The following is a 25911-nucleotide window of genomic DNA, read 5'->3' as shown; positions in this document are numbered from 1 at the left end:
ACGACTTACAACAAATTTAGCTTGTACGGTCGGCGTAGCCGTGAGGCTTTACGCACCAGACACCGTATCAACCGGGCGATCGAGTTCGCCCGGCCAGAACAAGTAAATTTTTAAATATATTCAATTACAAAACTTTAAATATTATTCGTTTATTTAATTCTGCCGCTCACCTATGGCGTCAGAACATAGCGTACGACTACAATAACATTTTTTGAGGTAAGATGCGATTTCCCAAATCGTTTTAATTTTTTAATCGTAAACAAACGCTCTTAAGAAAAATATGACCGTAATTAGGCGATATCTCGAAATACTGAGGGTGATCTTTCTCTATAGCCCCACCTCTTTGACGTTTTCAAAAAACGGTCAAAATCGGTCCAGTAGTTCTGTAAATATAAGGTTATTTAGCGGCCGACACCTAACACATGTACATCAACATCCGTAAAAATTTCTATTCGGTTTTTCGGGTTCGTTAGGTGTCAAAACGTTAAGATCCGGTGAAAACCGCATATGCCGAAATTAGAACGATTACAATGCTTTTCATTCTAAAGCTATCTAGACGGGAAAGTTAAAATATGCGATAAATAAAATTTTTTTTTTCGATTTCTGCGGCAAAATTTTTAAAATATGGCATATATTTTACAAATACTTGCGCTCACGTAAGTACTGAAATTATTATAAAGCGGTGTCATTATGTTTACAAAATTTTGAAAAATGAACCCTAACCCCCCGCCCCCGCACACCCACTCCACATCGGAGGTGTTGATCCAAAACTTCTACCAATAAATTCTCTAACATACGAATCTCTATACAAAATTTCATCAAACTCTATTTATCCATTCAAAAATTATTAAGCTTCCGACACGCCAACAGACGCACTTATATACGTATGAACATTACCCCCCTCATCGCAACAGTTAATTAGGTTTTCTGGGGTTCCTGGGTGATGAAACGTAAAGAAATGTGAAATAACCCATACCACATTTTTTGACTTATTACCATAATTTCTTTCTTCACCACAGCTTTAGAGCAGTGGTCTCGAAAGTGGTGTACGCGTACTCAGTTCCGGGGGGTATGCAAAGTAATAGTTGGGGATACAACAAATAAGTAGTATAAATAATTTGATTTTTGACTATATACACACGTGGACGCGCGCGCGCGCACACACACACACACATAAACACGCGCAACATACACATCATGAAATACAGACAAAAAAGTGTACATCTTACTGTTACAATAAAAAAAACCTTTAAATATTAACAAACAAAAAAAAATAGAAGAGTTGAAATTATGAAATATATATATATATATCAATAAACGTACCTTATTTAACTACACGTACTTCGTTGTATATCCAGCGATGACTAACTAGACCGAGTCGGCTGTTTGTTACATTCGTTACCTTCCGCGTACAATCGGTCATCTTCGTTCTTAACTATACAACTGTTGACTCATCTTGTTAGCCGAGTTCCAGATGTACATAACAAATTGTTTTTATTACTTTATTTCAAGAGAAGGAAAATAAAATTATATTTTTAAATTAATAAATCTTTTTTTCAAGAGGTCAAATAATTATTAAATTATTCAATAAAAATTAATTTTTGTAATATATTTAACTAAAAATTATTTATTTATTTATTATTATTATTATTTTGGAAAACAATTTTCATTTACCATATAAATAATATCTGTATCTGTAAAACATTGACTGTACCTAATCGATTGATTCATCATTAACGCCCAGTAAAAACTACTAAAGGTAAATTATTGAAAATTTTAATTAATGCACGTTCTTCTTAGGAAGAGCACACTAAGAAATAATTTTTTGAAATTCAGAGTGTTTATGTTTCAAATGTAATAACAATGAAATTTACTTTTTTATAATTTCTTGGTAATAAATTAAGGTATCAACTTGATTTTTGATTCGTCTAATTTTCATATGAATATCTAAAAGCTAACATCTAGATTTTTCGAAATTACAAGTTTAAAGAGTTAAAATTGATTTTGAATTTTTTTTCAAAAACGGCTGTTATTTTTTTTTTTAACTTTTTGGTAAGAGATGAAGATATCAACTTGAGTTTTGGAGTGCTTAATTTTCATGTACATATCTAAAAAAAAAAGAAACAATTTCTAGATTTTTCAAAATTATTACACTTAACACTTATTACAAATTTTCCCCATTCCCGACTATACTAAACACGATATTCACTAGATTGGAGCTTGCAAATACTGTTCAGATAAATATCTAAAAACCATTTTCGGGTTTTTGAAAATTTTTGAAGGGTGAGACGATATATAACGCAACGGTTCAACCAACGTAGTTCTCGTAGGTTCAACGTAGTAATATAATTTCTTAGACGGAACCTCTTTCTGAGGTCCTCATATATTGTACGCTCTTCTATTAGATGCTTAATTGTAAGTGTTTTATTGCAAACACCGCACATCGGTCTCTCATCGCCGGTTAACAAATATGAATTTGTTAATCGCGTGTGACCGATTCTAAGTCTGGTCACAGCTACTTGTTCTCGGCGAGTCAACTTCACGTCGCTTTTCCATTTATATGGAGAAGTTTTCACCGAGTTTAATTTTGTATTTAAACTCCTCCACTCAGTATTCCACTTGTTCTTTTACTACGTTAGTTAGACAATTTTTAACGTCTGCCACTCTTACAGGAAATGCATCCAAATCATCGCAGACTGTTGCCTTTCTGGCTGCTTCGTCTGCGCTCTCATTACCTGTAACACCAGCATGCCCTGGAGTCCATACAAATATGCATCGCTGTCCTCGTTGATTTAAAACGTATAAAATGGACAGGATGTTTGAAATTAAGACATCCTTAATGTTTTTGTTCCGAATTGCAACAAGTGCACTTAGAGAATGGGAACAAATTAGCACTCTCTCTTCTAATTAAATAATTAATTTAATTATTTACTATATTTGAACTTGAACGGGAGTTTTTTTTTTATTATTTCAGCTGATTACTTTAATTTTTTTTTTCATTTCTTGATTCAATTGCATTCATTAATATAATATTAGCTTTGATTAATTACTTTTTTTACTTTTTTCATTTGTATAATTTCTGAATTGTTACTTTTTGAATTTGTAAGTCGCTGTCACTGCTTGTTAGCAATTTTAATTATTACTTTTATTATTTGTCGATTTTATAATTAATTTTAATTTTATTGTAATACGTATTAGTAATTTTTTTTTGTTATTCTTCGCCCGTCCATAAAAAAAAAGATTCTATGAACTTAAATGTAAATTATCGTAAATCTAATAATTAAAAAGCTAACTTAAGTTATGTTACATGTATATTGTTGAAATTGGGATGAAAAAATTAAATATTAATTAATAATTTCGAAAAATAATTATATCATCGGTGTACAGTAATGAATAAAAATAAAATATATTACTTGTTTACGATGCTTTCGTTTACTAAATAGTAGTTATTTCATATGTTTATTCTTTTTTAGGTAGATTTCAATAGAAAACTACCTACTGTAACGGGTACAATGATTCGACATCCGAAAAATTTCTGTATATCTTCGCGTTTCACATCCCGCAGACTCCAAAACCACCGTCAGCTCAAAAGTTTAAAATACATTTATACATGTTATATTTCAGTTTCTTGTGGACAGGATAACTGCCGCAATCACTTTCAAATTGTTTATTAAAAATAACTCGTCCCAAAATCTCAGTCGAATGGCCAAAATCGGGCCGTGAGGGTGGAAGTGGGAAAACCTTTTTCGGGAAAGTTATATCGCTACAACTTTCTTATTAAGTAAAATATCGAATTCGTTTAAAGATCCTACTATTCTTTGGATAAGGGCTTAAAACTTATATAAATTTGATGTCAGCAACCGTCGGCCTAGGGGGTGGAAAAAATGGGGGTTCGAAGACAAAAAAGAATCATACCTCCCTTAATAGGCTGTGTCGAATCGGTTTAAAGTGGTCATTAGTCCTCTAAACATTACCTAAAACTTTAACTGAAATAATTTTTGATATGACCAACCCTTACGGCAAGGCAGACCAAAATCTTGCTGCAATTGTAAAAAAAGGGGCTGTCGTATGCTAAACATGTGAAACTTTTTTTCACATGCATCCGTTGTCGTATCGAGTAAATTTGAAGTTTTTCTTAACTTTAAGGAGGAAGGAAATCTTTTTTTCTTTTTACTTAGCACCGGTGAAATCTATCTCCGCCTTCCGGCGTGCCGAAAGGGATTTTTTTTTTAATTCCTGGATTTAAATAAAGTTAAGGCAGTACGACTAGCAATATTAACTTGCACTGCTGCGGGATAATATTTTTCAAAGTTTACCTATATCTGAAAGGATAAACAGCGATTCTCAATAAGCCTGATTTTAAACAAAAATTTATTCACCTAAGCGGCAACATAGTAAGAGGAATTTTTATAAGGTTATACTTTTTGATTTTATTTACATTTCACATCCTAAGGAAGTCTCACGTTAAAGTTTAGTAATCGCAATAGTAAAATAATATTCTGATCGCGTGTAACTGACCACCGATCGTGATTTAATATAAAATTTCTAATGAAATTTATCTGTAATTTAAGCTATAAATGGAGCGATGAAAATCCCTCTCCGCCTACTTTATAATTACTAACAGTCAGTTACTTCTCGTGAGGGGCGTGAGGCTCTCAAATAGAAAAATGAGATATAACAATCGATCACTCCATTTCAGTTATATTATTTCGACTTTTATAATTCCAGTTCGATCGGTACATTATACTTCATATACTAACTGAAATAAACAGCGTCCTTTAAAGAACTTATTTAATTTCCAACCGAAAAGAAAACATTCATTTAAATTTAAAAAAATCGATATTATTATTATCGTGTGAAATCTGTGACGCCAACTAGTGGATTACAAAAACACAACGTTCTACCAAAAAGAGACGTTTTTGAAATATCAGAAATGTTCCTATTAAAGATATTAATGCATATTTAGATGAAAAATAATGCGAGTATTACCAAACATCTTTATTGACGAGTAGTTAATTTAATTATGCAAATACTTTTCGATAACAAAGTTGACTGTAACACAAAAAACTCCAATAAAACCAAGGATCCACCATTCTTCATCGGTCATTAGACCGGTGTGCAACTCAAAGCTATATTAACAAAACAAACATTCGTAAATAAAAACCGTCTCGCAATCACGCGTAATACTCATATCCACATAAAGATTGTTTTTTTTTAATTCTACTTGGTTCAATTTTTATTCCTATGTTTTTTTTTTTTGTTTTTTTATTTGTCTATTACTTAGCGATTTGTTCGAAATGAAAATTTTCGTGAAAATCAATCTGTAGAATCCGTGTTTGAAACATTTCCTGTTTTATTTACTGAAATTTTATTTTAACAAACTTCACCCTTAGCGGTTAAATAAAAAATAAAAAAATTACTCTTGAAAAGTTGTAAAAAGTTTCTTTAAAGTTTTCCTACGATTATTCTCGGTGAATAGATCACGAATAAAAGCTTTCCGTTGGTACCGATTAAAAATCCCGTTAAAAATTATTTACTCTTATTTACGTATGTACATAAATATAAATACATGTGTTTTTAACCGATATTATATGCGAGGACTAACACCGAAAATACACACACACAATATTACCGATAAACAGAAAACTGTTTTCTGATGCGCGGCTTACACAAACAGTTACACATTCACAGGAGAGAAACAGAGAGACAGACACAGATAGATAGATAAATAGAGAGAGAGAGAGAAGAGAGAAATTTTTTTAAAAATATTTCTCAATTTATTTAATTTTTTTTTTTTTTGTCATGCTGACAATATTATAAGTGGTTGGACACCCTATAAATATTTTAATAATATAGCTGAAAGCATGTATGTAATCTTTACAAGTTTCATTAAAATCTGTATTATTTCCCGGGCAAATACGGAGACGCATGACGAGAAAATAAGTTAATTTAATTTGGGATTATATGAAACGTAAACATCTGATAAGCAGCTGCTAGAGTTAACTTTATTAAACGTTCAATAAAGTAGCTACGCAAGCACTGTTATTCAAATTATACTTCAGGTTTATATCTAAAGATTATAAAATCGTTTCGTTATCTTCTATTTGTTAATAAGTCCACTGTAAAAGGGAAAATGAAATAAGAGTCCTGCTTTTCGCTACAAGCTGTAGCAAAAACAAAGGATGTGATCGTTAAGTAACCTTTAATTATTATTAATAAAGTTATATCGTAACATGGAACGATGGTTTTAGTCGATGAAATAACAGTTAAGGCTAGCGGTGAAGACCGTTATTCCTATATTCTATACAATTATTTTTTTTTTTGTCTTCAGTCATTTGACTGGTTTGATGCAGCTCTCCAAGATTCCCTATCTAGTGCTAGTCGTTTCATTTCAGTATACCCTCTACATCCTACATCCCCAACAATTTGTTTTATATACTCCAAACGTGGCCTGCCTACACAATTTTTCCCTTCTACCTGTCCTTCCAATATTAAAACGACTATTCCAGGATGCCTTAGTATGTGGCCTATAAGTCTGTCTCTTCTTTTAACTATATTTTTCCAAAAGCTTCTTTCTTCATCTATTTGCCGCAATACCTCTTCATTTGTCACTTTATCCACCCGTCTGATTTTTAACATTCTCCTATAGCACCGCATTTCAAAAGCTTCTAATCTTTTCTTCTCAGATACTCCGATCGTCCAAGTTTCACTTCCATATAAAGCGACACTCCAAACATACACTTTCAAAAATCTTTTCCTGACGTTTAAATTAATTTTTGATGTAAACAAATTATATTTCTTACTGAAGGCTCGTTTAGCTTGTGCTATTCGGCATTTTATATCGCTCCTGCTTCGTCCATCTTTAGTAATTTTACTTCCCAAATAACAAAATTCTTCTACCTCCATAATTTTTTCTCCTCCTATTTTCACATTCAACGGTCCATCTTTGTTATTTCTACTACATTTCATTACTTTTGTTTTGTTCTTGTTTATTTTCACGCGATAGTTCTTGCGTAGGACTTCATCTATGCCGTTCATTGTTTCTTCTAAATCCTTTTTACTCTCGGTTAGAATTACTATATCATCGGCAAATCATAGCATCTTTATCTTTTCACCTTGTACTGTTACTCCGAATCTAAATTGTTCTTTAACATCATTAACAGCTAGTTCCATGTAAAGATTAAAAAGTAACGGAGATAGGGAACATCCTTGTCGGACTCCCTTTCTTATTAGGGCTTCTTTCTTATGTTCTTCAATTGTTATTGTTGCTGTTTGGTTCCTGTACATGTTAGCAATTGTTCTTCTATCTCTGTATTTGAACCCTAATTTTTTTTAAATGCTGAACATTTTATTCCAGTCTACGTTATTGAAAGCCTTTTCTAGGTCTATAAACGCCAAGTATGTTGGTTTGTTTTTCTTTAATCTTCCTTCTACTATTAATCTGAAGCCTAAAATTGCTTCCCTTGTCCCTATACTTTTCCTGAAACCAAATTGGTCTTCTCCTAACACTTCTTCCACTCTCCTCTCAATTCTTCTGTATAAAATTCTAGTTAAGATTTTATTATACAATTATTTATTATAATCTTACTTCGCTCTCTATAATCTTGAATAATAGACAAACATATTTAGAAAAACGCTCTACATTAAAAATTAAATCGTATTTGGAACAATTAGGTTTGGCGTCCAAGAGGTGATGTGGGCGCAGTGTGGAAGTAACGTGGTCATGGTGGTGTACGTCGAGTTGGTGGGTAAAAGAATTTACAAGCTTTCAGTCGTAGTGATATTGTCTTCTGATAACGAATATGTTTTATCTCTTGCGCAATTGAACAGCAAATAACAAAATTATAAACATTTTTACAAGAAATATCTGTTACAAGAAATAAATAAAAGAAGTATTTATAATAGAGATTTCTTTAAATCTGTTTATATGATCGCTGCATCAGTTTTTGGCAAGAGAAAAACATTTCAGATTATTTAATGCGTTTAAACTGATACGAAAGGTTTTAATTATTCCACTTTCTGAAAATATAAATATTCACTATTACTTTCCCGCCTTGCGCTTATAACAGAGCTATAACTACAGAAGGGAAAGTATAGTAATCGGTCCAGTTTTGGGGTATGCGGTTTTCACCGGAAAAAACAAAAATCCGGATGGAAATTTTCCGGTTGTTGGTATGTACGTGTGTGTGTGTTCGGTGTTAGGTCTCACACCCTTGCCGGCCTCCGTGGCGCGAGTGGTAGCAACTCGGCCTTTCACTCGGAGGTCCTGGGTTCGTATCCCGGTCAGGCATGGCATTTTTCACACACGATACAAAACATTCATCTCATCTCTGCGGATTGAATTGCTTAACTGCGAACCCGGAAGTAAAACAAACCAAAAAAAAAGTCTCACACCCTAAATCACTTCGTATTTCCAGAACTACTCCACCGAATTTGACCAAACTTTGGCATATTACATCTACGACGGTTATTTTTTTTCAAGGTCCGATCGGTCGCGAAATAAAAACCCTCGCAAAAATCGGATGAACCTTTGCGCATATGTGTTACGCAGCGTTTCTAGTAAGGCCTTCAATCACGCCGCGTCACTTCGTTTTGTTCTGAACACGCAGCTAGCGCGTAAACATGTCTACAACAATAGCATCTCCCGCCGAGTGTGAGGTGCGTGCGTTAATTCGATTTCTTCAGGCTGAGGGGTGTAATGCGGCTTAAATTCATCGACGAATAAGTAACTTTAATGAGTGACAGCAAAGTGCGACAATGTGCAGTAACTTTAAAGCAGGACGTACAGATGTTCATGATGCAGGCGGTCTGGGAAGGAAGCGAGTGTCAACCGATGATCTCGTTGAGCGAGTGGATGAGGCGATTCGAGAAAATCGTCGGTTCACAATTTCTATATTGAGCGATTCGCTTCCTGAAATTTCAACGTCAGCTCTCTACACCGTTGCGAGTGAGAGACTTCAGTACCGTAAACTGTGTGCGAGATGGGTCTTGAGATGGCCGCTGTCCGACCATCACAAAACAATGAGAACGGACGCCTCCCTAACGTTTCTCCAGGGTTACCACAATGAAAAAGTTTTTTTAAACAAAATTGTCACAATGGACGAGACACGGGTCCATTTCGAAACTGAAGAAACAAAAGAACAATCCAAACAGCGGATGCATTCTCATTCTCCCGGTAAATCAAAGAAGTTCTAGCGAACCTTCTCCAACAGAAAGCGTACGGCTACTGTGTTCTGGGACCGGAATGGAATTCTCTTGGTGGAATTCATGGAACGCGGCACGACCATCACTGCAGCCTCATACTGCGTTACTCTTCAACGTCTACGAAGGGCGATTCAGAATAAGCGGAGAGGAATGTAGTCATCAGGCGTTGTCTTTCTCCACGACAATGCTCGGCCGCACACTGCGCTGTGTAACAAAGAAGCTCCTGCAGCGTTTTCGTCGGGAAGTGTTTGATCACCCACCGTACAGCCCGGACTTGGCTCCGTCCGATTTTCACCTCTTTGCTCACACGAAACGCCGGCTAGGAGGACAAAATTTTGGCACAGACATCCAGCTGCAGACCGGCGTAGAAACACGGCTGAAAACACAGGCGGCTCCGTTCTATGACGAGTGTATTGGAAAGTTTGTACCGCGCTACGACAAATGTCTAAATCGGAGTGGCGACTATGTAAAGAAATAGCGTAACTATGTAAGTACTTGTTACAAATAAAAATTTTTTTATTATCACCGTGGTTTTAATTTCGTGACCGATCGACCTTGAAAAAAAAATAACCCTCGTATAATAATCGATGAAATTCTTTTCTTAAAACAGACAAAATTTTGGCTTTGTACATAAGATTTATCGTTAACATTACTTAATACTGGAATGTTATAATATAATAACATGCTAACGTACATTTTGTTGTCATTTTCTGTCGGATATATTTTCAAACAAAATTCAAGAAAATTAGTACAACAGAAAAATAATATAGATTTCTACATACCAGAACCATATGTCAAACTCAGAAGGTAGCAGTTTCTTGGCTTCTTTTGATTTTTTCTGACAAATTTTTGTAGATATATTTTTATTTTAAATAAAAATAAAATTATAAAAACGTTAAAATAAAATAATTAAAACTTTTCTAATACGTTAAAATTGAAAGATTTAAGAAAGCAATTTTTATCTCTAGTGTGTTTCTTTTGAAATCGGTTTCATTATTATTTTTCTTAAGATTGTTTTATTTTGTTTTCGGCCACTCGACCGATCTATTAACAGCAAATAATACGTTACTTTGACATTCTGATCTGACCTTCTAATTTCACCATTTTTATAGATTAACAACACAAAATTTGGCTTTGACTTTATAAACAAATCAAATTTATAAAATGCAGGACTTCCCTGCAGTCGAACTGTCCCGGAAATCAACACATTATATCACGTTGGCTACAGTATTTTTGTAATGAAAATTATTTTTGTATAAATTAATTTCTACTAACCAACAATTTAAAAAGTGTAAATCCTAGTACTTTCGGAGCTGTAACTCCATCATCAGGTATGTTAATTTAAATTCAAATAATCCATAATCAAAATTATATATATATATATATATATATATATATATATGAGAACAATTTAAGAAAAATGATAGAAAAGTATCATAACGAAGAGAAGTACTAAAGAATGACAAAGATAATCATAGGCTGTTAACAGTATAAAAAAATTAAAATATCTTTTTCAGGGTCTTTTACAGAAAATATAATATAATTAAACAGGAAATTCTAATATTTACGTAAAAATTAAGAAAAAACGTAGTAAATAATAAAAAAACAAATATATTACTGACCTTATAATAGCTAGTGGATGTTGATATACAGGCATCATAACATTTCTAATATAATTTCTAAAGAAATGTCCGAGGTCCCCCTCGGACCTCGGTGGTCCCCCTCGGTGTGTAAATATATCAATTCCATACCAGACTGCAATATCCTCATCTGAATTATTACATTGAAATAAAGCAATCGTTAAGATGAGTTAAATTACATTCTTTAAAAAACATCTGAAAAAAAAAGATTATAATTCAGTTTGTTGTAATATATTGTGAATTATAAGATTTAACACACGCATTGTAATTATGCAATATTAAGGAGGTTTTTTTGTAGAAATTTTGTTAAAGACAGAATAATCCTCTGTTGAACTGAAGCATAAATAAATAAAATTTTTATCCTGATCGATTCATAACAACACATTATATAGATGATTTCATAAACGGTACTCGTATACTATTCCGTGTAAAAAGAAAAGGAACTGTGGCAGCCTTTGCCGGATGAATCGTAGAAAGCCAAGGTAAAACCATCCAGATTAGCGTCACAAAATAACCGTTTACATGTATTTATATTTTAAGTTTATTAATAAGAAAGTGGAGATTGAAATTCCTGGGTCGTGTGTACAGAATGGACGAACAGCGACTAAATAAACAGATTTTCATTAAAATCTGTGAACAAAAGAGCGACTTTGGGACCTACAACGATGAAAAAAGAATTATAGAACTTAGGGATCCGTGAACAGGAAACGAAAGATAGAAAGCTAATCTGACAAAAAATACGTAAAATTGAGTTAGAAATGTGCGATGAAGGAAAAGACATACCAAAGTGAAACGGTAAAAAAAAAAATAAATGCCAAACATATATAAAGAACAAAAGAATGTTGAAGGAAATGAAAAAGAAAGCGGAAGAAATGACATTTGTGTGGTTTGTAGTCGGCCTAAATGCAAAAAATAAAAACATGAAATAATGTTACGGTATTTTAATGGAGATACAAAGTATAAAAAATAACTAACAATTTAGAAGGCATAACGAAAATTATTTTACTCCATATTTACGTACATATTAATAATAAGCTGAATAAGGTGCAGAAAATTTAGAGTTTTTTAAACATTTTCAATTATTATTTAGAAATTTATTTTCAGAATTAATATTATGTTTTAGTAAAACAGAATATTTTAATTCTATTTAAAATAAATTGTCGGGAGAAGTTTTTAAACGATTTGGTAATCTATTTAAAATCACAACAGAAGCATAAGGCCCTTTGTCGTAAGCCAAAGTATTGCGCTGAGTTAAATGAAACCGGTTCTAATATCGGCTACAGATCTGATTACGAGATCATGGATACCGTCGTTCTTTGGTGGTTGGGTTTCAATTAACACCGATCTCAGGAGCGGCTGACCAGAGACTTTAAAGACTTTAGTTCATTTACATTTATACACGTCATCCTCATTCATCCTCTGAAGTAATATTTTACGGTGGTTCTGGAGGGTAAACAGAGAAAGAAAGAAATTCTTTATCGGCATTAACCGGCCGAGGTCTAGTGGTGAACTTATCATAGTGAATCATTTGATTTCGAAGTCAAGAGTTCTAAGATTCAAACCCTAGTAAAGGCAGTTAGTTACTTTTATACGGATTTGAATACTAGATTGTGGATACCGTGTTCTTTGATGGTTGAGTTTCATTTAAACACACATCTCAGGAATAGTTGATGCGAGACTGTACAAGACTACACTTCATTTACATTCATACATATCATCCTCTGAAGTAATACCTTACAGTAGTTCCAGAAGCTAAACAGAAAAAGAGAGTTCTATTATCAGATTTGATAGCACGGATATTGTTATTTTTTTAAAAAGGGACTATTTTTGGAAAAGAATGCACATTCATAAATATAAACTCAAGGATAACTAAAAATATTTCATTTTCTAAATATCAATCTACACGATTCATATTTATCGTCGCCAAACAATTTTCTAGCAGCCTATTTATTCATTTTGAAAATTTGTTTTCACTTTTTAGGGAAACCGTAAAGAGGTTTACTATACTTTAAAATTCAATATACATAAGTATAGTACATATTCAATAATTGTCAAGCGTAAAGTTTTATAAAATACTTCATACGCGTTTACTTTGCCGTTTTTAATAAATTATCAAACGATTTAAAAAATCTTAGAGCCATTTATTTAAAATACAGACGGTTCAAGGAGCGACACAATCTCACGGAAGAATGTTTTCTTCTTTTGTTGCAAGTTTAATCGGGTAAAACGGGTTACAAAATGCAGCAGAATATATTCGTCGCCTCCCGATACATTAGATGTGCCAGTTACGCCCAGACCCAGAACGCCTTCACAGAAAAGTAGTTCTCCATCAAGCGGCAGAATCAAGAGTCAGGGAATGCGATAGACGCAGCCAAAAGCGCTCGACCGAAAACGGTAGCATCAGAAAAGTCGATCGGCGTGCAAGCTTTATATTCTGTTAGTGCCAAGAAATCTGTGCGACGTCTATCTAACCGTTTTGATCTTTTTTGGTAACGCCCGCACGGCATGGAACAAGCGTTTAAAGATGCGTTCACGCAGAATTGCTGTCGTTCACGAGTCGTTACCTGAAGACACTGGAAAAGGTGTAGCTTTCTGTCAGCGGTTCACGTCATAACTCGGACGGGGATGAATTCGACGATCGGTTTCGATCCGACGAGGCACGGTTCCAGCAATACGGAACTACCATGAACGCACAGAATTCACGCATCTCGCGTACGGAAATCCACATCGGTGCACTAGTCTCCTCTCCGCGGACAAAAAATGGGAGTTTCGCGTGCAATATCAGCAGTCGAAACTTCATACATTCTTTCCGGCACTGTGAACTATGAGCGCTACACACAGACAGAGCAACAATTTGTAAACACTATACCTCCAGACCGGATAGATTACACGTGGTTTTAATAGGACAATGCTACCGCTCATATAGCCGACTTTCTTGTATCGGTGTTTTCGTGGACAATAGATTTCGAAGGGATTGTGGCCCCCTCGGTCTCCTGATTTATCCTTTCCTGACTTTTTCTTGTGGGGGGATACCTTAAGGATGCCGCTTACAAAACTCATCCTCACACCGTTCCTGAATAGCAGAGCGAAATTAAACGATGTGTCGCGAAACACATCGTTTAAAACGATGTTTTAAACGAAAAATATCTATTTTTCGAAGCGAATGAATTATCAACCCCACGAATTACAAAACGGTTTATTTCAGTATTTTTTTCTGCAATCTAATGTTTTAAGTAGATTTCAAAAGATAAGCTACGTATTGCAATGGATACAATGATTTGATTTCAGGAAAATTTCGACATATCTTGGCGTTTCACAGCCTCAGACCCCAAAACCACCGTCAACTCAAAATTTTATATATGTATATTTCAATTTCTTGTGAACACTATAACTGCCGTAATTGTTCAAATTGTTTCTTAAAAATAACCCGTCAGAAAATCTCGGTCTAGTTCGTTAACGGCCAAAATCGGATCATGGGACTGGAAATGGGGGAGGGCCTTTCGAAAAAACAAAATATCGCTGTAACTGTCTTATTAAGTAAAATATCGAAAAGTTTTTACTATTCTTTGGATAAGGATTTTTTTTAAACTTATCTAAGTAAAGCTTTATGATATTATTTAATTTTATATTATTTTAATATTTTTTCTGATGCCTTTCCCTCAAAAATTATTGCATACCAGCACGAAGCCGACTAAACTATAGCTGATATTCAGCCCTGAAATTAGTCTTTTTACTCTGTTCATCGCATCGAACGGTTATATCGTGTCATAATAAACGTAAAGAAATCAACTTTATATGTTATCACTTATATATCTTGCACGACTTGTATAACACAGAAGTCACAGATCAGGAATTTATAATGTAATAACTTGTTCAAACGCTTCTTCATTCTGTTTAGCGCTGGTAAAGAAGCAATCGAAGAAAGACACGATGATATCGTCGTTTCCAACTTGTAATTCTGTGTTTTGTAATTCATTTTTTGTGAGCAAGCGAACAGTGAAACTAAAATCGGTAGATGATAATCTCATGTTCATACTAATATTATGAGCGCGACATGACGCCAGAAAATCAGAGAGAAGTGAGCCGTACAGATTCAGATGATATTATTGAACTGAAAAACGATTGTCGCAACATTTCGGGAACAAAAGAATCTACTAACAGAATTGATGGAGCTTGGGACTGCAGCGATATCAGAATCTTATTATGAATTGAAGGATGCTAAACAAATCAAACGGTGCAGGCTGCTCTCGATGGCTGTTATTCGTCTGAATGAAAATGCATAATCTTACCCTGTAGGCCACTTAAAGACTTTAGTTGTCGGTTCAAGTTGGAGATTTTTATTGTCCGGACATGCTTGAGTACCTTCTCTTTATTAAGATAAAGATTTGTCTGTTAATCGGTATAATGAACTAACAAGGTGCTCAGAAATGGACGGGTGGTGCATTTCAAAATTCATTTCTACAAAAGTCGGTGTTGTGGTGCAACAAGTACCCGAGAGTGGAAAGCGACTAGACGAAAGTTTAGTGCAGATATGTTTGTAAGATATAGCGATCCAAATAACAAAATATTTAGACAACGTTTTTTTTTTTTATTACCAGAAATCATAAACATGCTACATTTGTCTATACATTGAGGAGAAAGGACTTTTCACGATAGCTTTAGATTTTTACTAAAGTAAAACTTGCCGGTTTTTTATCCGTTTGTCCTAACATCGCATAAGAAGAGCCGAACAATTTTTTGTAATTAAGAATTACATTAAACCCGATTGAAGTTTAGATATTTATTTTAAAACACGATAGATAATCGCAGCCGATACGATAATTTTTTTTTATTTCTAATTGCTTAAGAAGAAATTGTAGTTTGAAAAAAGTCAATAAAATATTTATAGACATTTATACATGTCCATTTGCTTATTTGCCGTAAACAAAGGATCGAATGCGACAAGATACGTGATACAAGTCCCACAAGACGGCATTGCCGTTCTCAAGAAAAAAGCATTTCACGACGGGCATAATAAGGAAAGCGAGGGCTGAAGCGATTACCCGTTGTCTTCTACCCAGAGTAGGCCACCCCACTAAAACGCAGGAAATCTTTCACCTGTACAAGCGACACCTTCGCTCTGTTCAACACTGGGACCGGTCGCGTATGTAAATCAATATTCTTAATGAAAGCGAAAGCAATTTTATCTCTTGCATCTGTTGTGCTTTATATGCATCACCGCATTGTGATTGCGACAGATTATGTAATTAAACAACTTCTGCTAGGTCACAGGTAACGAATCGCAAAACGTACCTCACAGTCGCGAACAGTAACATCATGCGATGCATCGACTCCATGTACGAAATTTAAACCGTCACTTGACCTAAACATTCTCCCATCTAACAGCCAATCGTCAGTCACCAGATGCGTAACAACAGAAGAGTTTTTGTAAAGTTTTCATATATAGCCCTATCCTTTTTCACAAATAAGTCACACTGATATCTATGACTAGATGTCTAACAGAAATTAAATTTTGAATAATCTCAAAACTGTAACCGATTTGTATAACAAAAACAGTTTACCTCATTTTGTTCTAAGTTAGTAACTCACCGGGTCGGTCTAGTGGTGAACGAGTCTTCCCAAATCAGCTTATTTGGAAGTCAAGAGTTCCAGCGTTCAAGTCTTAGTAAAGTCAGTTACTGTTATACGGATTTAAATACTAGATCGTGGATATCGGTGTTCTTTGGCGGTTGGGTTTTTTCAATTACCCAAACATCTCGGAAATAGCCGAATTGAGACTGTACAAGACTGCACTCCATTGAAACTCATAAGCAGCATCCTCATTCATCCTCCGAAGTATTATCTAAACGGTAGTTACGGGATGCTAAACAGGAAAAAGAAAGTTAAAATGTTCTAAATAAGTAATCGTTTTCTGTATGTCTGTCCAAATACGAATCTGAACTAGAATAGTTAAGAGAACTTCCGAGAATTAATTATAATTTAGATTTGTCAAATGAAAACCCCAAAGGGTGTAGAATAAAGTTGCTCGCTTCCTTAGGTTTCTGGCCTCGCAGAGGATGGCTAAAGGAGTTTGTTGCTCTAATAGACAGAGTGAAACCCGGATGGCTAGGGGCCGGTTTGGGCGTTTACTTCACCAAGGTAGGCGTTTTGGCATCGAGCCACGGTTAGTTTAGTTATTCGTCTTCAATACAGAAGTAGAATAAGTTAGAAATTCGGTGATGGAGCTAAAGTGCGGGAGGGTGAAGGTTTCCTCGTTCCCAAAAACGAATCAGAACAGAGTAAGTTAGTGTTTGTTTCGTGTTAAGATTTCATAATTGTCTTTGACAGACTGAGATGGATTTGGATATATGTTGAACAAAACTGTCGTTGTTGCAATAATCATTTATTAAAGAAGTATAAGAATAAAAATGTAGATGTTTCTAGTAAAGTCGAATGAAATCTTATATATAGATAACGATGTCTAGTTTGAAACTGAGTTATGGGAAACGGTTATTTTGTTACCATCGGTCACAAAATAACCATTTTCCTGTTATATAATCAAAATTTCCCATAACTCAGTTAGGCGCGTGGATCACGCTTCCGCGAAACGGTTATTTAATTAGTTGAGAGTTACAAATAAGAAGAGGAAGGCGACTTTTGGTCAGGTGATTTTAGAGTAATTAACTCAGCGTCAAATAATGGGCAGGCAGGAGTAGGTTTCGTGATGAACAAGAAGATAGGGAGGAGAGTGGAGTATTTCAAAACGCATAGCGATAGAATCATTGTAATAAGGATAAAATCAAAACCTAAACCGACAACGATTGTTAACGTTTATATGCCTACAAGCGCCCATGATGATGATGAGGTAGAGTGTGTATACGAAGAGATTGATGAAGCAATTAAACACGTAAAGGGAGATGAAAATTTAATAATAGTTGGAGATTGGAATGCAAGCATTGGAAAAGGCAAGGAAGGAAATATAGTGGGTGAATATGGGCTGGGCAAAAGGAATGAAAGAGGGGACCGACTTATAGAATTTTGCACGAAGTATAATTTAGTAATTGCCAACACCCAATTTAAAAATCATAATAGAAGAATATACACTTGGAAAAAGCCAGGCGATACTGGAAGGTATCAGATAGATTATATCATGGTTAAGCAAAGATTTAGAAATCAACTCGTTGACTGCAAAACTTACCCTGGAGCAGACATTGATAGCGACCATAATTTGGTGATAATGAAATGTAGATTGGGGTTTAAAAACCTGAAGAAAAGTTGTCAGATGAATCGGTGGAATTTAGAGAAGCTTGAGGAAGAGGAGGTAAAGAAGATTTTTGAGGAGGACATCGCAAGAGGTCTGAGTAAAAAAGATATGGTAGAAAATGTAGAAGAAGAATGGGAGAATGTTAAAAAGGAAATTCTTAAATCAGCTGAAGCAAACTTAGGCGGAATAAAGAGAACCGGTAGAAAACCTTGGGTTTCAGACGATATATTGCAGCTGATGGATGAACGTAGAAAATATAAGAATGCTAATGATGAAGAAAGTAAAAGGAACTATCGGCAATTAAGAAATGCTATAAATAGGAAATGCAAACTGGCGAAAGAAGAGTGGATTAAAGAAAAGTGTTCAGAAGTGGAAAGAGAAATGAACATTGGTAAAATTGACGGAGCATACAGGAAAGTTAAGGAAAATTTTGGGGTACATAAATTAAAATCTAATAATGTGTTAAACAAAGATGGTACACCAATATATAATACGAAAGGTAAAGTCGATAGATGGGTGGAATATATTGAAGAGTTATACGGAGGAAATGAATTAGAAAATGGTGTTATAGAGGAAGTTGAGGAGGATGAAATGGGAGAAACAATACTGAGATCTGAATTTAAGAGAGCATTAAAAGATTTAAATGGCAGAAAGGCTCCTGGAATAGACGGAATACCTGTAGAATTACTGCGCAGTGCAGGTGAGGAAGCGATTGATAGATTATACAAACTGGTGTGTAATATTTATGAAAAAGGGGAATTTCCGTCAGACTTCAAAAAAAGTGTTATAGTTATGATACCAAAGAAAGCAGGGGCAGATAAATGTGAAGAATACAGAACAATTAGTTTAACTAGTCATGCATCAAAAATCTTAACTAGAATTTTATACAGAAGAATTGAGAGGAGAGTGGAAGAAGTGTTAGGAGAAGACCAATTTGGTTTCAGGAAAAGTATAGGGACAAGGGAAGCAATTTTAGGCCTCAGATTAATAGTAGAAGGAAGATTAAAGAAAAACAAACCAACATACTTGGCGTTTATAGACCTAGAAGAGGCTTTCGATAACGTAGATTGGAATAAAATCTTCAGCATTTTAAAAAAATTAGGGTTCAAATACAGAGATAGAAGAACAATTGCTAACATGTACAGGAACCAAACAGCAACAATAACAATTGAAGAACATAAGAAAGAAGCCCTAATAAGAAAGGGAGTCCGACAAGGATGTTCCCTATCTCCGTTACTTTTTAATCTTTACATGGAACTAGCAGTTAATGATATTAAAGAACAATTTAGATTCGGAGTAACAGTACAAGGTGAAAAGATAAAGATGCTACGATTTGCTGATGATATAGTAATTCTAGCCGAGAGTAAAAAGGATTTAGAAGAAACAATGAATGGCATAGATGAAGTCCTACGCAAGAACTATCGCATGAAAATAAACAAGAACAAAACAAAAGTAATGAAATGTAGTAGAAATAACAAAGATGGACCCCTGAATGTGAAAATAGGAGGAGAAAAGATTATGGAGGTAGAAGAATTTTGTTATTTGGGAAGTAAAATTACTAAAGATGGACGAAGCAGGAGCGATATAAAATGCCGAATAGCACAAGCTAAACGAGCCTTCAGTAAGAAATATAATTTGTTTACATCAAAAATGAATTTAAATGTCAGGAAAAGATTTTTGAAAGTGTATGTTTGGAGTGTCGCTTTATATGGAAGTGAAACTTGGACAATCGGAGTATCTGAGAAGAAAAGATTAGAAGCTTTTGAAATGTGGTGCTATAGGAGAATGTTAAAAATCAGATGGGTGGATAAAGTGACAAATGAAGAGGTATTGCGGCAAATAGATGAAGAAAGAAGCATTTGGAAGAATATAGTTAAAAGAAGAGACAGACTTATAGGCCACATACTAAGGCATCCTGGAATAGTCGCTTTAATATTGGAAGGACAGGTAGAAGGGAAAAATTGTGTAGGCAGGCCACGTTTGGAGTATGTAAAACAAATTGTTGGGGATGTAGGATGTAGAGGGTATACTGAAATGAAACGACTAGCACTAGATAGGGAATCTTGGAGAGCTGCATCAAACCAGTCAAATGACTGAAGACAAAAAAAAAAAAAAAAAGAGCAAAAATTTGGAAAAGCCAGTAACGAAAGGGATAGTAAAGTTGAATTAAAACACAGGAAATGTCTGCCCAGGAATTCGCATCGATGGTATCCCGACAGAGGCCAAACTAATACTGTGATACGTAATCAAAGTCAGAGGGTCTATAAGATGATCTCCGGTAAAGCCCATCAGAACTAGGAACGTAAGGGGTGTTATGGCGTCCGAGATCTTCCTCTACGAGGGTGAGGATGTACGTGAATGTATTTATGTATTTTCAACTTTTTCGAATGATAATAATTTTCGTCCATAATCCCTAATAAGAAAGTCGAGGAAATGGACTTTTACATTACGGTTTTACGTTACGGGTTTTTATCTTACTGAAAAATAAAACTTTTGTTTTATATGAATAAATATATTTGAGTCGACTACAAAAACCGTCTCACTGGCCTGTTACTTATGAAGATAGAAATAATTAATTTTGTATTATATTTTCAGAACGGATAGCTTTTTTTTAAAGTAACAATGCAAAAAGGAAAAGCTTAAGATCGTATCGTAAATATTAATTATGACAGTCGTGTAATCATTGACTTTTTTCTTAGAGAAAGTAATTTACTCGGCGTTTTAAAATATCACTGCACGAATAATAAACGTTTAAAACTTGTGATTATCTCGATTTAAGTTACTACTTAAAAAATTATGAAGTTATCCAAATAAATTTAAAATTAAGCAGTTTAGGTCGTAAAAAATACGTACTTACAGAACCATTAGATCGTTTCAAATCATATAATTCACAACAAATATCGGTAAAAATACACAGACATGTGTACATGTATATTAGGTACGACACAAAAATTTGATTGTAACAAGTTTTCTGTGAAAATATGAATTATTCTACTGTTATTTTTTACCGCTCTTATATTAACTCGCTCTTCGACTATACGTGAAATTCACGGTACGGAACCTTCCGATCGAATTTTGAAGCCCTTCCGCTTAACCATTCGCTCTGTAATTTTTCATACAGGTTTGCTCCTGATAATGACATACTTTAACAACATTTACAAGTCTCTAAGACGCCCCTAAGTTGCTAACTGAAAAAAAAATGCCTCTCGAACTTACGCAACCTCGTTTACATGCATATTTTCTTAGTGATAGAATTATCCGTGTTTAATTTATCCATTAAACATGAATAATTCGTAACATGATATTGTCGTTTCAATCGATTAGATTGAATGAACGTATTTTTTCTACCGCCGAGAAAAAAATTCAAATTTCATATAATCGCTCAAACCTGTGCGCTAGTGCAGCTGCAAAGTATCAACTTTTGAAGACTAAGAAGTAGAAATCAAAAAATAAATAAAAACAACTTTTTTTAAAAAACAGTGTTATATTAAATGAACTAAAACATAGAAATTAAAAAAAAAAAAATTAAACACATTACTCTTAAATTAAACGTGCTAAAAGGTAAAAAATAATTTTAGGACGATATCTCAGAATGGATTTGACAACAAGCTTTGATGATGATATGTTAGATTATGTGAAAGTCATAGCTTCAAGTTAAAAATTTGATGTTTTTGTCAATTTTTTCATACGCGTGATGAATGGCCCAAAGAGTGGGGTGCCCATGTTAAAGTACAAATCTTTGCATTATTAAGTAGTATACTAATTATTATAGTTTTAGTTTTTTTTTTTTTTTTAATTAATATTGGTACCAATTTTAGGCAATTTTAAAAATGCTCAATACAAAAATCTATTTCAGTTAGATTTTATTTATCCTAGCTTTAAATTATTTACATTTTGTTACTAATAATAATATTTTACGTTCAATAAAATTTTAAACTAAAAAAAATTTATTCAGGATTATTATATATATATATATATATATATATATATATATATATATATATATATATATATATATTTTGTTTTAATTAAAAAATTTCAGAGTATATGCATCCAGTTTAAACAGATCGAACCTCAAGTCCCATGCAAATACAATACAAGGACAGAACGGCGTATAATAGGTATGTGAAATCAATAAAACCAGGCGTAAATGGAAATTCTTTGGAAATAACTAAAACCAACAATATATAATGAATAAAGAATAAAAATTTAATAACAATAATACTTGCCCGGTACTAGTACTTGTATTGTACAGTTTTACTTTATTCTAATTTACTTGTTAAGTTTTTATATCGCTAAATAACAAGCCTTTAATTCAATAGCAAACAATATATGGAACACTGAGGAAGTTATTTAAAGTGCAGTGTTTTAAATCTGTTTATTTACACAGATCACAACGAATGTGGACAGTTTTAAATTTGTTAATCGTATTTGATGCGTAACAACACATCTACTGTTCATTAATTATTTAAGAAAAATACTTAAAAATTGGCTTAATTTACAAACAGCAAATTTTGATCCTGACGAGCCATCTTGAAAACTTGTTTAGAATTGCAGATTCAATGACAAATATTGATAATTTTCTCAAATTTATTTTGATCAGGGTTTTGAAAAAGAATTTTTATTTTTATTATTAGAAACGAGTTGTTTTTAAAATCACTGAAACTTCGAGGTTTATGTAAGCTTCCGAAAAACAACGACAAATATTTAAATGTATATACTTTTTCTTTTTAAGAAAGAACGAGTATCAACAGCTACGGTCATTAGCCCGGTGAAAATCGATAGCGTATGAAAAGTTACCGTAGCTGACCGGGATTCGAACCCAGAACCATCTCGCTATTTAAATATTGTTTTATTAAATTACGTGAAAAAAAGATTAATATGGCTCAGTCTTTTAGTTAATTTTAATGAAAATATATTTGCAAATATACCGAACTAGATATTACATTTTATTATAAATTTAGATTTTTTTAGATATAATTAACATAGCACAGTTCAAGAGAATTAATCTAAGTTATTTCAATTATGTCCATTTTATACACATCTTTTAATGGACTTCAGAAACCTATCGTACATACATTGCATTTTTTTTCTTTCACCTCTGGGACCACCGCTAGGTAATGCTTCAGAAGATGAGATGAATAATTTGTAGCGTGTGAAAATGCCATGTCTGAACGAGATTCGAACCCGGGACCTCCGGATGAAAGGCCGAGGACTACCTCTCGCGATACGGAGGCCGGCAAAAATTAAACTATTTAGATATCTCTATATGTTCTGCGAATATCTCGTCTGAAGCGTAGTAAAATAATCCTAAAATAAGATAGAGGCTGCCGATGCAGCTTTTAGTATCTTTCGTAATTTTTTTAGGTTCAGTTCAAAATCATATTAAACTGCTATTCAAAAAATGAATTTTTCGATTATAAGCAGGCATTTTCAACAAAGTAAAAAATAAAAATAAAAAATGTTCGTTTTTATTATTTATATACGTAACGTTTTACATCCTCTGTATGTCCCGAAAGAGAAGTAATATTACATCGTATAAGTTAAACGAAATTTTAAGTTATCTCATTATATTAAACTACTAAATTTACTACGGGGTTTAACATTTAGGTCGCGTAAATGTTAGATACGGCGTTAAACTGATATTATGATTTTAAATGAAGGTATCGCAAGTTAAGAAAGGACGGAGTATGAAATTGTCCTATAGTTGTCGGGATGATGAGAGAGAAGAGAATGATGTAACGTGTGCGAAACAGAAAGATCGAGTGAGTGAGGAACAGGCATGAGACACGACTAAAATTAATGGAAGTAATGTTGCAGAATACTATGAAAGTTATTGTAACTTGGTCTAGCCGAATAGCCGGACATGTCTTCCTGCCAACGATTCTCCATTACATCCAGCTAACTCAGCGATATACACGTGTTAACCTGTATATGTACCAACTACATATGAATGCACAAGTGGTATTGCGGTTGAATGTGCGTTTGTTCACACAATTATCTACAAGATAAAATTAAACGAAAGAAAGAACGAAATAGTAAGACTTGTGGATGAAATTTACGTAAAAACTTATAGGCGTAAAATATTATAATATATGACTACGTTAATAATGAATCAAAATATTTGCATATATGTACAGTATAATAGAAGTTACAGAAACAATAAAGTTGCTATACTTAACGGCAATTGGATAAAGCTTACAAATTAGCATCTGAATAGTAAAGTTTTAATTAATAACAAAATTTAAACTGATTTGTTAAGTAGTAAAATATTAGACTTATTCAACCGTACAAAGTACCAAGTTACCATAAATACAACCAAATTAATCTTAAAATTTACAGTTTTTTTTTGTTTTATTCTTAACTGATTATTTTATTATTTTTTTTATTCAATTTAATTTTGATTAGTGAAATGAGTTAAATTAACATACATTACCTGAAGAGTTAAACTGTAGAATTAATGCCAAGTAGTAGTTGATTACATTCAGCCTTACAATTTGTGTCTATAGAAATTACATTATTTCCAACGTTTATAAAACTTAATATTTTATATATTAAATTTTTAAAAAATAAACGAAACTAAACAATTTTCGACATCAACAACAACACGCGTAAAACGAGAAAATACATTAAACTCTATTACATATTAAACATTACAAAAATTAAATCAGAAACACGTAACACAACACGCACGTCTCATTTTTTAATTCAACAGTATAATAAGAATCCGTCAGACAGCGCGCTTTCAGTCATTCCCCACCCCGTCGATGTTCAGTCTAATGTTCGGTTTTGTTCATAGACAACACATGATACCTACCTAATTTTTGTAACTAGTAACTAACTGTTCTTTGTAGTTGTATAACCGCACGTCAAGCAAATAAAATACGAATTACTTTGTTTTAACATTACTCCATCAGTTTGATGTTCATCTTTATATTAGTAAAAAAAAATAAAATAAATGCCATAAATGTATTCGTAAAATAAATATAGTACATTAAATAATACCAGTGACATGTGCAAACATGTTAAGTTTAAGTGAGAGTTGTAATAAAGCTTTAATTTCTCTTTTTATATATATGTATATATCTACATAAAAGCGCAGGATGTAATCTTAAAGAAATAGAAAAATATATTAACTGCGTTCATCGCTTATTTGTTACCGTAGGAATACAAATGAAGGTTTATATAGTGTAATCACCCCTTAGTAAGACAATAACCGAAACATATAGTTACTATATTAAACGACTTAAGAATAATCAATTCTATATTTTTATTTATAACAATCGGTTCTTACGATAATGAAAAAAATTTAATTTGTCTTTCACTACTCCTCAAAATCGTAATTAATGGCCCAAGTTTTTAATACATGACCTGCAGATGAATTTCACAAAAACACCAAAACCTTTTCGTTAATTTTTTATTTGAAGTGCTGTCCATCGTCAGCTGTTTTATAATTATTGAATACTTCATGTAGAATTTGAATTTGTAGTTTCTACAAATTACAATTTCTACATGAAATATTTTTATATCAGGTGACATAATTAAATGAAACTTGTACTATTTTGGTCGGATAATATATAAACGAAATACAATTCCCAAAACTAGAATAGTTTTTTCTTGCGATACCCATAGGGTTGGTCTAGTGGTGAATGCGTCTTCCCAAGTCAGCTGATTTAATAACTATTGAGTTTAATAATAATTAATTTTTTTTTCGGATAAATAATTATTTTTATTATATAACTTTAATAGGTATATAAAAAATTAAAAGCTTTTATAAAGAGATGATTCAATTGAAATCAAAAGGAGTTATTTTTAGTCGCCTAC

General features: G+C 33.2%; 1 long non-coding RNA gene across 1 annotated transcript in view; it reads right to left on the bottom strand.

Annotated features, from left to right (window-relative positions):
• The window catches only part of LOC142333197 (uncharacterized), a 56147-nt gene extending 31381 nt beyond the window's left edge, over nt 1–24766 (bottom strand). The window contains exons 1-3 of the long non-coding RNA XR_012758551.1: nt 24524–24766; nt 10827–11039; nt 1324–2108 (exon numbers count right to left, since the gene is read on the bottom strand). This is a non-coding gene — a long non-coding RNA (uncharacterized LOC142333197). The remainder of the gene's footprint in view (nt 1–1323; nt 2109–10826; nt 11040–24523) is intronic.
• Nucleotides 24767–25911: the final 1145 nt, after the last annotated feature.

This window comes from Lycorma delicatula, chromosome 12 (genome assembly GCF_047948215.1).
Source record: "Lycorma delicatula isolate Av1 chromosome 12, ASM4794821v1, whole genome shotgun sequence".
NCBI classification, from domain to species: Eukaryota; Metazoa; Arthropoda; class Insecta; order Hemiptera; family Fulgoridae; genus Lycorma; species Lycorma delicatula.
This window is presented reverse-complemented; position numbering and strand designations above follow the sequence as displayed.